The following is a 15022-nucleotide window of genomic DNA, read 5'->3' as shown; positions in this document are numbered from 1 at the left end:
TGTTGTCTTTTGATTTTTAACAACGGTTTTTACAAAAACCGTTGTCGTTGGCCGTATTTTAATTAAAAACGACAACGGTTTTTAAAAAACCGTTGTCGTATATATGTCAAAGACAACGGTTTTAAAAAACCGTTGTTTATGAGCGGGTTTTTTTAACCTATGACAACGGTTTTAATTAACCGTTGTCAATGTGCGTTCTTTTTGGCGTCTATGACAACACATTTTGTAATCCGTTGTCGTTGATATTTTTTATTTGTTTTTATTTTTTAAAAAAATTTACACCTATATAATAACCTACTACACGCTTGAGTGGTTTAAGAGAAGAAACAATGGAAAAAAAAAAAAAAGAAACCCAATCCCTAGCCCCAACCCGTCGCCCCTTCAATCCAGCTCATTTCCGGCGCCCTAGACGCCGATCGATCGCCAGAAACTGGTCGTCTGACCTTCTTTCAGCTAGCCCAAGCCTTAAAAACTCCAATCGTGACTTCAATCTCGAGTTTACAGCTTGGATCGAAACTGCACTGTCGCGACCATCACTGTGTAAGTTTTGTTTCTTCGTTCTCTTGCTTCGTTTTTTTGCTTCGTGGTCTTTTATTAGATGCTGAGGTCTACGTTTACTGTTGTTTGGGCTTTCGGTGAATGGGTAGAGAAAAGGGGTTAAATATTGAATACGTATGTTTTCTGTTCTTTTTTTGGGTTCCTTCTTGAGGTCTGTCTTCTCCTAATCTTTGCTCCGATTTTCCTTTTATTTACCTCAATTTTTCAAGACCTATAGAGATTTCGACACCACCCGCCAGCCGCGGCGGTATGGTTTCTATTTTTATTTTATTATTTTTCTCGAAGGAGTATGAATTTTTATTTTCTAATTTCTTTCAAATAACGTTACTTATGCTGCAGATTTAATTATTTTTACGCTTCTGAATCTTGTTGTTTTGGTTGTGTCTGCAGGGGTTTAGGGCCTTAGTTTAGAGCTGCATCAACGGGTCAGCAATTGGTCTTATGATTTTCTTGTTAGTTGTTTGTTTGGAATTAATAATGTGCTTGATGGTTTTTTGTGGGGTTTGGATGTGCTTTACGCGATTCTATCGTTTTTTGGCAGAGTTTGTGGTTTTGTTCACGTTCTTGCTGTTTTTTATATCTCAAGCATGTGTGCGTATGTACTGTTCTTTGCGGAAGAATGTCAAATAAATTTTTTTTCCAGCTGGGCTTGATTATGAGTTTTCATTGGACTGTTACTGCTTTGAATTTTGAGAGAAAAATGGTTGATCTGTGAGAATTGATTCCAGACATTTATTACGAGTTTAGACTTGGATTTGTTTGAGAGGTCGTGGTGCTATTGTATTTCTTGTTTCAGTGCCATCTGTTCATGCAAGTAAAATGTAGTGCTACTCATCCTAGAGAGTTTTTTCAGTTATTTAATGATTTTTTATGTGTTTTGGTAGTCTGGTGGAGTGATCTTAACGATCTTTGCTGCTATGATTCTGTGCTTGTGCGGTTTTATTCTATTTTACAAACACCATATGGCTGATCTCTATTTGATCATATAATTACTTGCAATCCTACATGTCTTTCACGGAGGTCTTATGTTCCAGTGTCAACTGTTGATAGAAAGTAATGTTAATCAATCGTATGTGTTGAGTTTTATCAGCATGCAAGTGGGGTGATGAATTTTTTTGTTCTTGGCAGGTTATGGTTTAAAGGCAATTATGAACATTTTGGGTTTGATTTGTGATATTAGAGAGAATGGTTTTTGATGCATAAGTCAGTCCATTGGCTGGTGCCTAGTTATGGCTATGCTACCTCTGGTATTAGTTCCCTAAATCTTTAGTTACGCCTCAAAAAATTGTTGATTGTGAAGCTCATTCTATCAATTAATTTCATCTAAGGATCCTGAGTGATTTAAATTGGTAGTGACTAGTGCTTATTAAACTATTAGAGAAAAAATAAATTAAAACGAAAACCTTGCCAAGTCTCTTCATGTATAGGTAAAGGGAACTTGCTAGGGAATGTGTGTAATTGATGATTGATGATTTATTTCTAACTCTGAATAGTATGAAAAGATCATGGAACTGTACTTTTTTGTTTCTGTTTTTTTTTTATGCTTCAACTTTTTTAGAGATACATTTTTTGCTCTCGCTGTTGTATACTTTGTTTATCCATTTTTTGATCTTCCTATTTTATTGCTTCCCGATTACTAAGGAATTTATCATCTTATAAGTCAATTAACTTGGTCTCCCCTATGTAAAATTCATAGCCTTTTAAAATCACATGTTCTAAAAAAAGAGGAATATTTATTTACATTACCCCTTTTGCGGGGGCTTTACGCCTGATTTTTAAAAGCAGAGGATCGTGAAAGATCATTCAGTTTATATGTTATATGCTATTTGCCCTCCAAGAATATATCCTGATTTTTATTTCTTCATCAGGATTTAGGTGGTCCAATATGGTGTTCAAAAGTTTTCAACTTGAAAATAATCTATCTTTGTCTTGTCATCATTTGATCAAAGATATAAAATCCCATTTTGTCTAATCCAGCATCTCCGCAGAAACTTGATGAATCAATTTGTTGGCACTATAAAGGGATTCAATCTTTTTACTTTTCTGCTTTATTAATGCACCTCTTATTATGAATGTCATGTACAAAACTGTCCGACCAAGATCCTCTAGATTATATATATTTCTACGCATTAGAATTGCCCAATATGTGTTCAATTGGATTCAGCAACCTTTGTGCATTTTGCTCTGCTGAGTGCCGGGACTTGCAAATTGCAAAAGACCAATTGGTTGAGAGACAATCAGGAAATCCACGGGAGAAGATAGTTCCAGGCCCGGGGATCTACAATGTGAAGGGTTAGTCTTGTTCTTTTTTTAAGTTCCCTGCACATAAAGTGTTGGTGATTAATGATGGTTCTCTAAAGAGTTGTACTTTATATGCGTGACTTTCTGAAAATCATATTATCATTGCATATTGTTATAATTTTCGAGTAAAATAAATTTGGAGTTCACTACCTTTAGGCTAGCTTACTATGTTAGTTTTTCGATGTTACGTTAGAATAGAGTAAAAATCACTAAAAGCAGAAGTGAAAATTAGTGAATTAAAAATATGGATTCATTGACAACGTTTATATTATGAGATTATATTGATAAAAAATAGATAAATCAATATTAAATACGGAAAATAGACAGAATATTTGGAATTAGAATAATATACATATATGTATGTATGTATGTAGGACTGCATATTAAGTTGTGTTATTGATGTTTCTCTTATTGGTGTCGCGACGCATGCGGTACCTAAGAATTAGTAGAATAGATCATTTCTAGCTTTGATGTACAGTAGTGCATCAATTTTTAATATTAAATTATTATTATTATTTCCTAAATGCAACATATTAAAGTAGTAAACGAGTAAAAGGAATATACAACTTTAAAACTTGAGTTTTTTTTTATGTAAAGTTTATTTTGATTAATATATTTGGTACAATGAGGTATTATTTTAGGAGTCTTTCTTGTGGCGGCAGTTGATCTATCTACTTGGCATTTTATATTTTGCCTCATTCAAACCATGTGTTGCACGTGTTTTGTGCTTATCATTTTCTTTCTGTATGCTATGTGATATTGATGATAGGAACCTTGATGTGATAAATTCCTGTTTCAAGTCTTTTTCATATTCTTGTGATTGCTTTCTTTTATCTTTGAGAAATCAATTGTTGATGTTCAAACTTATATTCAAAATTGTTAATACAACTAAGAAAGATTGTTGTGATGCTTTCCGAGCAATTGGCGAATGACAGTTGTTTATCACAAATGCTAAATGAGTTGAATAAATCCTCTTGATGTGCATTGCCCTTCCCTTTGGAGTTGCTGAGTTTTTTTCTTTTCTTTTTTTCCCATAGCAAGCGAGATATTATTTTGCTATTTGTGATTGGATTCCATGTTTTTAAATTGGTCTAAGTTTGTGTTGATAATTTGTAAAGATGGTCTCTTCTGCATTCTCACAAATTTTGAATTAAAAATGTTTTTTCTTGTAGGAAACCCGGGAGTAATGCATAAGGGTTTTGATGCAAGAAGGATTGAGTTGTGTTTCAGATCGCCTTGGTAATGCGTATAAGTCATGTCGTGAACATCGTTATCAAGAACATATGATTTATGTTTTGATATGACTATCCTTTGGAACTACTACTTTCGTTACATTATCTTATTAGCTGGGATATTTTGAGTTTCGATTACATGGCATTATCTTCCAAATTAGATGTGTGTAACTCTTTTGGAACTTGAAGATAACATTTTCATGGATTGAATGTAGTAAATATTTTATTTTATATTGGTTTCTTTATTTATATTATAGTTCGTATGAAGATTCATTAAAGACAACGGTTTTAACATGTGGTCGGATAATATAAAATTTTTTGTTCCAGTAAACGAAAACAAATTTAACATGTTGCAAAACGACTCCAAAGACAACTGATATACACAATTGCAAAACCGTTGTCGTAAACAACAAAACACAACGGATTTACACTGTTGCAAAACTGTTGTCGTAAGCCACAAACAACAACGGATTTACACTGTTGCAAAACCGTTGTCTTACACAAAAGACAACGGATTTACACTGTTGCAGAACCGTTGTATTTGGAGACATACGACAACGGGTATAAACTGTTGCAAAACCGTTGTGGTATACTACCAAAGACAACGGATATAAACCATTGTCGTAGGGCATGCTTTTTACAACGCCTACAATTACAACGGTTTTATCCCCCCTACGACAACGGATAAAATCCGTTGTCGTTTTGCATTTTTCTTGTAGTGTATTGAAGGAACACAAGACTGCTATTGGGTGGACCATCGCAGATACCAAGGGAATCAACCCTTTTACGTGCATGCATAGGATTCTAATAGCGGTAGGGGTGAACCCCTCGTGTCAGCCGCAAAGAAAGTTGAACCCACCTATGATGGAGGTGGTGAAGGCCGAAATTCTCAAAATCCTTGAATTTTGAGTAATTTACCTAATCTCTGACAGTCAATGGGTCAGTCCTGTCCAAGTGGTTCCCAAGAAAACCGGGATTACAGTTGTGAAGAACAAGGATGACAAATTGGTTCCCTCCCGTATTCAAAATAGGTGGAGGGATTGTATAGATTATAGAAAATTAAATGCTGGAACCCGAAAGAACCATTTTCCTTTACCCTTTATTGATCAAATGAATGAAAGGTTAGCATGTCATTCTTATTATTGTTTTCTTGATGGATATTTTGGTTATTTTCAAATTGTGATCACACCAGAAGATCAGGAGAAGACGACATTCACTTGCCCGTTCGGCACCTTTGCATATCGACTTATGCCCTTTGGACTCTGTAACGCACCGGCCACATTCCAACGGTGTATGGTTAGTATTTTCTCTGACTTTATTGAGCATATCTTATAGATTTTTATGGATGATTTTACTGTCTATGGTGATTCATTCGAAAAATATTTGTCTAATTGCTTCTATCCTAAATCGGTGTGTCGAAACCAACTTAGTTTTAAATTATAAAAAATGTCATTTATGGTTGGATAAGGTATTGTTTTGGGTCATGTCGTCTCATCTAAGGGAAGTAGACAAAGCAAAAATTGATATTATTCAGTCTCTACCTTATCCCACTTGTGTGCGGGAAGTGCGCTCTTTTCTTGGTCATGCAGGTTTTTACAGGAGATATATCCATGAGTTCACCAAGATCGCATCTCCCATGTGCAAATTGTTGCAGAAAGATGTCCCGTTTGAGTTTGATAAGCCATGAAAAACGTCGTTTGACAAACATAAGGACTCATTGACTTCAGCACCAATCATCCAACCACCGGACTAGAGCAAACCATTTGAAATCATGTGTGATGCCAGCGACTATGCTGTAGGAGCGGTATTGGGACATAAAGTTGGCAAAGCATCGCATGCCATCTACTACGCCTCACAAATTCTAAACGATGCCCAACGGAATTATTCCACCACTGTAGTCTTTGCTTTAGAAAAATTTTGTTCTTATTTACTTGGTGCAAAAGTCATTGTTTATTCTGATCATGCAGCACTTCGTTTTCTGATGGCAAAGAAGGAGGCAAAACCAAGGCTAATAAGATGGATACTACTCTTGAGAGAATTTGTTGTGGAAATCAAGGATAAAAAAGGAACAAAAAATTGAGTAGCTGACCACTTGAGCCGTCTGATTCATATTGATGAGGAGCCAAGCTTTCAAGAAGAATTTCCTGATGAGCAACTATTTTCAGCGAGCACAGTATTACCCTGGTATGCGCATATCGTGAATTATTTAGTTGCTAATGGGTTTCCCCCTGAATTTTCCAAAGCGCATAGAGATAAGGTCAGAAGCAATGCTAAGTACTTTGTGTGGGACGACCCATACTTGTGGAAACACTGCCCTGATCAAGTCATACGATGATGTGTCCCAGCAAGTGAGGTAATTCCTATCCTCACATTTTTTCAATCGTATTCTTGTGGTGGTCACTTTGGAGCGAAAAGAACAGCGAGGAAGGTGTTAGACTGTGGATTTTTTCTGGACATCCATATTTCGAGACGCTTACGTTTTTCGTAAGTCATGCTCTCAATGACAGAAGACAGGTAATATATCCCAACGAAAGAAGATGCCTCAACAACCCATTTTAGTTTGGGAAATTTTTTATGTTTGGGGCATCGACTTCATGGGACCTTTCCCCAATTCCTTTGGATTTTTATATATATTACTTGTTGTGGATTATGTCTCGAAATGGGTGGAAGCTAAGGCCACCCGTACTGACGATTCTAAAGTGGTTGCAGAGTTTATCAAGTATAATATTTTCTCTAGATTAGGGATTCCAAGAGCCATCATCAGTGATAGAAGAACTCACTTCTGCAACCGCACTGTGGCTAGCTTGCTGAAGAAGTACCATGTGACTCACAAGATCTCCACTGCATATAATCTGCAATCAAATGGCCAAGCTGAAGTATCGAACAGGGAAATCAAATCTATCTTAGAGAAAACAGTAAATCCGACAAGGAAGGACTGGAGCTTGTGATTGGATGATGCTCTGTGGGCCTTCAGAACTGCGTACAAGATGCCAATTGGCATGTCATCATACCGTCTGATTTTTGGGAAACCATGCCATCTGTCCGTGGAATTGGAGCATAGAGCCTATTGGGCTATCAAGAACTTTAACATGCAGATGGATGAAAGTGGCAAGCATCGAAAGTTTCAGTTGCATGAACTAGAAGAGATACGCAATGATGCATATGCAAGTTCCAAGATCTACAAGGGAAATACAAAGGCCTTCCATGACAAGATGATTCCTAGAAGTGAGTTCGAAGTCGGTCAAAAATTCCTGCTTTATTACTCACGACTTCGATTATTCCCAGGTAAGTTGCATTTCAGATGGATAAGACCTTTTGTTATTACTAATGTGTTTCCTCATGGTGCAGTCAAGATTCAAAGATTGGAGACCTCGAAGATATTCAAAGTGAATGGACAGCGTTTGAAACATTATTATGAAGGGGTCCAAGAGAACGAAGGAGAGAACGAGCATGATCTAACACTCGATACTCCGCCAGAGATTGAATAAATCACAGCATAGAGTCGAGCTATAGACTGTCAATTTAGCACTGACTGGGAGGCAACCCAGTGTTTTTCGTCTTATTTTTATTTTTTTTTTTGTTCATTGCATATTTTTTTATTTTGGTTTTTTTGAAAAATAAAAATACAAAAATATTTTTTAAATTTTTATTTGTTGGATCAGTTGAGTTTAATCAATCGAGCGAGAATTTCTCTGCCTCTGAATTTTTTTTGGAACTTTTACCTCGCTCGATCGGTCATACTCTACCGATCGAGCGAGAAATTCTCTGGAATTTATTTTGTGTAGTTTTATTTGCTCGCTCGATCGGTCACTTTCAACCATGGTTCGCAGTAGTGGTTGTGGGCACTATCGTCCCATTTACAATGTCATTTCACGGAACGGATTAAAAAAAATACAAAATAAAAATATAGAAAATTAATAGAACAAATATATAGATTAAATTAATAATAATGATGATAATAAATTAAAGTATAAAATACAGTCCCTTAAAAAAGTATAAAATACGAGGATTAATAAAAATTAATAAATCAGCATATAATGTCTTCCAAAATCATAATATATTAAAATTTATAATATACATACATATATATATATATATATATATATATTAGTTTTAAATAAACCTATACATAAAAATAAATCAATGATTTTAAATAGAATTTAGTTGAATAAAAATTGTGAAGGTAAATTTCCTCTAATACTATAACCAAAAACTAAAAAAATTGAAATAAAATAAAATTATTTTTATTTTTATTATATATAATATATATTATATATACATTAAAAATAAAAAATTTATTTCATTTTATATATTTATATACATGAAATAATCAAATTATTTTCTAAATAATAACTCATATTTTATAAATTATAATATAATAAACTTTAATATAATATAAAACAAAAAATAAAATAAAATAACAAAAAAAAATTTACGGCCCCAGCCCAGCCCATTTCTATCATCGCTCATCTCACCTCACCGTCTAACTCTCTCCCCTTTAGCTCGTCAACACAAAACAGACACAGAGCACAGGAATAAAATTAGGGTAAATGTTCCTCTCCTATTTCTCAGAAAAAAACCGATCCGTTCCACCGTTCCGATGTTATTTCACCATTATATCCCCGTTTTTTCCCTCTAAAACGGCGACCCAAGACAACACCATTCAAGCTCCGGAATAGCGTAAAGGTGGAGAGTGATACGGTTCTGGAACGGCCGAAACGGCCATTCCAATACCGTTTTTGCGAACCATGATTTCAACCGATCGAGCGAGGCCCCTGTATCGCGATTAAAATCGCGATACCCCCTCTTACCTCTCTCATTCTCTCTTCTCTCTTTTTCTGAAATCCCTAAATCCCCAAACCCTTACCATCTCTAATCCCCTTCATCTCAATCGCAGGAACACCTCTGTCACTGTCTTCATCCATCTCCGGTCATCCCCTCCGTCTAGAAGACTCTCACGCCGTGTCTTTGCGACTCGCCGGCTGCCATCACTCACTCAAGCCGCACGCCGCCATCACTGCTGACTCACCGGATGCCACATCTCTCCACCTCCGTTGGCCAGTTCTCTGTTTTTCTATCGTGTTTGCGCTTCATTCACACCTGTCGGCCGTTCCTCTGCCCGGTTGCCGCCCCTGTCCTTTCCGGCCACTACCCGGTTCCTAGATGTCGCCGCTTCTATTCCCGCACCGTGTTCTACGTCTCTATTACTGATTGATCATGAGACCCAAAAGAGTTTGACTCACCAACGAGACTTTTAAATCCAAGCTCCATGGCCGCTGCCTCTTCACAAGCCCTCGCCAAAAAATTCGTTAACCAGGCGGCACGTGATCGATACGATCACGCCAAGGTACACCGCTCTCCTATCCCCGAACACGGGATTTAACTTGCTTATTCTGATAGTGTGGTGTATCGTTTTATTGAACAACATGGTTGGGAATCATTTTGTAAACAACCGCAAGCCTCTATCGTTCCTATAGTGTGTGAATTTTACGCAAATGTTGCGGAGAGGACCGATGGGAAAGCGTTTGTTCGAGGCAAATTGATATCTTTTGAGCCGAATGAGTTGAATTCTCTGCTTGTGACTCAGGACGTCGATGATACCCTTCATCAAAGCCTAAAGATCGACCCGATTTAGATGAGGTAATCGGCCAACTGGCCTACATTGGAGCTTCGTGGCTTGATCATGTATCTTCCCTGATTTTTAAGGAGCGTTACTTGACCTTGAATCCGGCCACATGGTACATCTTTCTGACTAAACCCTTGATGTCGATATTGCACACTAGCGATGTTAATCTTGAGCGTGCCTTACTTATTTATGCTCTCGATATGGGATGGCCGATAAATGTGGGCCGCATGATACACAGCGAGATCCGATGGTCGATTTCCTCCGCCTCATTGGGTCTCTACTTCTCGCTTATTATTACATAACTGTGTATCCGCGCCAGTGTTCCCACTCGCTTCGATGAGGAATGGTTGCAGCCCATGCGTCCCGTGGACAAAGCTGCAGTTTATGGTAAGAAATCCTACAGGGTCAAGCACTTTGTGGAGGATGGTCAATTTGTTATTCGTCAGGCTCCACCTCGGCCACCTCAGCCTTCTCATCACTCTCAAGCTGATTCTATCCGCGAGCTCACAGCCTTTGCCCATTACCAAAATGAATTCAATTATGTGGCTGCGCATAATTCTCAAGTTGTGGATGCTCTTCTACGGGGCATCTCTATGCATCTCGGCCTTGATACAGCCTCTGTTACGGCTGCTTTACCCTACCCTCTACCATTCCAATTTCAGTATGTCAATCAGGTCCTCCCTCATAAGTTCTAAGAGAAGGATGACGCCAACAATTAAATTAGGGGAGTTTTGTTTTGCATTTTGCATTTTGCATTTTGCATTGCATTGCATTGTCATTTTGTTATTTGTTTGTGTTTGAGTTTGTGTTTTGAAGCATTGAGGGCAATGCTTTAGCTAAGTGTGGGTGGGTGCATTCATGGTTCTTCATTTGTTTTTGTTGAATAATTTCATAGAGTTTGTAAATTGTTTGTCGTTGTTTCATGTTTGTGTCGTATGCATAAGTTGAGGATGAAGATTGTTAGCCTATGATGATGAAATTGAAAAACTTGAATTTTTGTGAAAATTTTTACTCTTGATTGGATATAAGAAACATAGGTTGATTAGTGAATATATTTCAAGCACACATGTTTAACCAGTGAATTGTAGTGATGTATTAGATACTGTGGATGTCTGTTGGACCATTGCACGGCAATAAGTGTTTGTGGAACTTGATATTTTCTTGAATCTTGATGATCTATTTGATGTGACATATATGATCTTGGGCGCACTAGTTAGAATATTTTATGAAACGTTTATGAAATTCCAATTAACTCCATCCGGGTTGCGAGCAAGAAGATTGATATCCTAATCGTCTTGTTTGTGGCTAAGTATGCGCATAAAATGGGGTTAAACTTTTTGAAAATTTTTTAAATAACAATTCCATCCAGGCTTGGAATGTGGCTGAAATTCTAGTCACTATTTCATAGCTAATTTTGCGGACTTAATGAGATTATAGTTCCATCCGGGCTATAGACGAGGGGCTTGAAATTCGAATAATATCTACTTATAGCTAAGTATGCGGGCAATTATTGGGACTTTTAAATTGTCGGATGCAAAATCCGATGGTGCATAACTATATATCAAGAGAGTTGTGTTTTGTTGAAAGGTTATTGAGAGGAGAGTTCATAATTGTGAAACTTACACTGAATTGTTATAGGTCGGTGAACAGTCTTGAAACTTTGTCTTTTGAAGTTGCATGTAGCTGGGGTAACATGTCACACACACACGTTCACATTCGACCGAAGGTGTATCATTGATAATCGAGAGTATGTGTAAAATTTTTATTTGTGTGAGGAACTTCTTTGAGGCTATGTTATGCATGATTCGTCCTTGCTTATGTTTTTGTTATGTTTTCATTTTGTTTTGCATAACTTGCTCGAGGGCGAGCAAGGATTTAAGTGTGGGGGAATTTGATAGTCATGTTTGTGTTGAATATTTTAATATCATTCTGTTGTTGTTTTGCATGTATTTATGTGTTTTAATTAGGTATTTTGTTCGTATTTCATTTATCGTGTCTTCATAACATTCTCCCGGGTTTATTTTGTAGGACGTGACATTTTGAAGAACATTTGGACAGAACTATTCTCGCTCGATCTGCGAGACTTAACCGATCGAGCGAGAGAGGTGAACAAATAAGAATTCAAAATAGAGATTTGGCTGCTCGATCTGCTAAACTCTACCGATCGAGTGGCAGGAAGAAAAATTGCGGAAAATATAACAGAGTTTGGCTCGCTCGATCCGCCAACTTTTACCAATCGCGAGCCGCGCAGTTGGGGAAAGCCTTTTTAATTTAGGAAACTCCCTTTTTAAGGATTCTAGTAATTTATTAGGTCTTATATTCCATTTTTCTAGATTATAGTTAGATTTTTGGCCAATATAACACCAAGTATTCATTGGCGGCTAAGTTTTATTCCAACTTTTCGTACATTTCTTCTTTTCTTTTGATTTTTCTTGTGAATTTTCATGAATATTTGTGGCTAGACTCTAGAACTTGGTTGAGGAATAAAAGCCCTTGACTTTATTTATTTGTGAGATTCGAATTTTCAGTGTTTAATTATTATTGAGTTTTGGATTATTTCATTCTTGTATGTGGGATTTTCGGATTGATCACTCTAGGATTTTGCTTTACAATCTACTGCTAAATTAGAATTCAAATCCAAAATTGTTTGAATCAACTAATTTGCGAAGCAACTACGATTGATATTTTTCGCTTGCGAATTTTTTAATTTGTAGGGACAACAATTGACTAGATTAAGTACGTCCGCCTGTGTATGTGTTATCTAGATTCATCAGTTTTACTAGTTTGCATGCTACCTTGAATTTAAATCTAATCGCTTGTATTGGGTTAATTTATTGGTAAGAGTTAATTTAGAACGCTTATGTCTAGTTAACTAAGATTAAGGTGAAATCGGAATTAAATTTACAATGATGAATATTCAATTAGAATTAATTATTTTTAGATAATCGATGATCGAATGAATGATTTCAAGGGTGTAGTTGACCGATCCCAAGGCTTGTTTTTACTTGATTCTTTTCTATAATTTTCAATCTTGCATGTTAGTGAAAAAATTTATTTTTAATTGCTGTTACATTTTAGTAGTTAATTCAAAACTCAAAACCCCTTTCATTTTATTTTAGAACATGCTAAATTTCACTTTCCTCGTGGAATCGATCCCTACTCTCACTACTGCATATTTTGTTTATCTGAGTTGAGTCGGGTAATTTGGGTGTGACACGACTGAGCTCTTCTTAACCGAGTATGGGTTGATTACTTGCTTACTAATTCTTTCACCCAGCAGTAAACTAACACAATATTCGCAGAAAAATAAAGATTTTTTATTCAAGAGCCTCAAAGACCAGCAAAACTTTTGTGATTTCCCTATCTACAGTCACCCTCCATACATTCATAAAGGTTGTAAGCTCGAGAGTAGGTGATCTACCAAAGCCAAAATCATTAGCTTGGATGACTTCCAATTACTCCCGCTCTTTGTAAAGCAAGAACAGATAGACACATTCAGAACAGAAAATGTAATTGGTGCGGGAAGTCCACAACACCTCTTTGTAATGTCGCTCCAAAGCAGCAAAGAGACGACCAGCAGCAGAGGAAAATGGTGGTGAAGCAGGAGACAAATGCAGACGAAGCTCCTCCAAAGCTGATCATACTGTCAGGACCTTCTAAGTAACCCTTTCCTCATAATCCCTCTTCCGAACATGGGTTAGGACAGCGTTAAACTCCTCACATATTCTACTACAGGGCCGGGTATTTTTTTGCTATTATGTGTGTTGGAAACAACTGATGCCTTTAATCTTTGAGTGACTGTGTATTTATAGGAACATGTTGGAAGATGAAGAGTTATCAATGTCTTCTTGCCTCCTCATATCGACCGATCACAAGATGTCCACAGTCATTATAACTACTGATGACTTACCTTACACGCCATTTTAGCATTTATCAATAGAGGATAGTCATTGGGACTTGAGTTAGCCGTCGATTTATATTATTTAATATTAAATGTCCTTTCACTTAACATCAACCCATATATGACACATGGAATTTGTAATTAAATCCCTACTGCCCAAATAACTTTACACGGTAGTAGCGCAAATTTTCAAATTTCAAATTTCAAAATCTATTACATTTTGAGCAAGCCACATCGGATCAGTTTTCTACTCCATCAAAAACTATAAATACACACATCTCTTTGTATTCTCACTTTTATGCATCAAACGCAATATTATCTCTCAAAATCATCCACAAAAACACTTGATCTTGTTTAAGGTTATTATTACCAATAAATATTTATTTCAATTCAAAAGATGTGTTTAGGAATCCACTTTGATGAAGTCTATTCAGTCAACAATCCAGAAATCACTGAGATCTTTCAGATGCTTGAAGCATCAGGACTTCGAAAGTTCCTCAGAGATTGTTCTAATTTTAATTACAGGATAGTCATACAGTTCTTTGCTACCGCACAGATCAATCGTGACATTATCTCATGTGTAATCTATGGCAAAAAATATGAGTTCAATCAACCATTCTTTGGGAACACTTTCGAGTTGCCCACCAAGGGTTTGGCTAAATGCTCAAACCTACCATATGGAAATGTTTCACACTAGGCAGAACATTTTACCTTGGATAGTGTACCCATCAAGGTTAATGGACTCAAGCAGAGCCTAAAGCCCGCCTATCGACTTTAGCCAACATCGAAGCCAAGACTCTTCTCGCCAAAGCAGGTTCCTACGATAAGATTACGCTTGAAAATTTCAATATATGGCTTTGATTGCTTCCACGTTAAACGTCAATTGGTCTTCTATCTTATATTCTATCCTATGTGAAATGATAAGGGATAAAAGGCAATCAGTAGGCTATGCAAGGTAGATTTTCCATATACGCGGGTTTCTAGGCATTGATTCTTCCGAGTTCGAGCCACTGCATGTATCTAAATGGCTCAATGTTGTCACTATTCCAATATTTCTTCAAAAGAACCGAGTCATATCTGACAATCTTTGCAAAATTAAACAAGAAATTGGTGTTGAGCAACAAACAACAATGGTTGCAGTAGCTTCAATTAAGAAGCAAAGATCCAAGGCATTCAAGCGTGTCATTAATCTTGACCCTGATGGCATAGAAGAAGTTATGGACAACATACTCTAGTGAAAGTATTTGGTACTTTTTTTCCATCTCCAATGAAAAAAATCAAGATTGTAAAAGACCCCAAATAAGAGCCAAAAAATATGAAATTGCTATCAACAGTCACCACTCCAACATCATCCACCAAGGAAATCAGCTCTTCAGTAAGGTGCCTATTTCTTCATTAGAGGTA

The 15022-nt window shown here is 36.7% G+C and overlaps 1 long non-coding RNA gene across 1 annotated transcript; it reads left to right on the top strand.

The window, feature by feature from the left end:
- Positions 1-345: 345 nt before the first annotated feature.
- LOC140894407 (uncharacterized) lies at positions 346-4122 on the top strand. The gene is made up of 5 exons (XR_012153815.1): positions 346-540; positions 949-983; positions 1687-1805; positions 2723-2850; positions 4032-4122. It is a non-coding gene; the product is annotated as an uncharacterized lncRNA (long non-coding RNA).
- The last annotated feature ends 10900 nt before the right edge of the window (positions 4123-15022 follow it).

Source organism: Henckelia pumila, chromosome 4 (assembly GCF_033568475.1).
Source record: "Henckelia pumila isolate YLH828 chromosome 4, ASM3356847v2, whole genome shotgun sequence".
Taxonomy (NCBI): domain Eukaryota; kingdom Viridiplantae; phylum Streptophyta; class Magnoliopsida; order Lamiales; family Gesneriaceae; genus Henckelia; species Henckelia pumila.
This window is presented reverse-complemented; position numbering and strand designations above follow the sequence as displayed.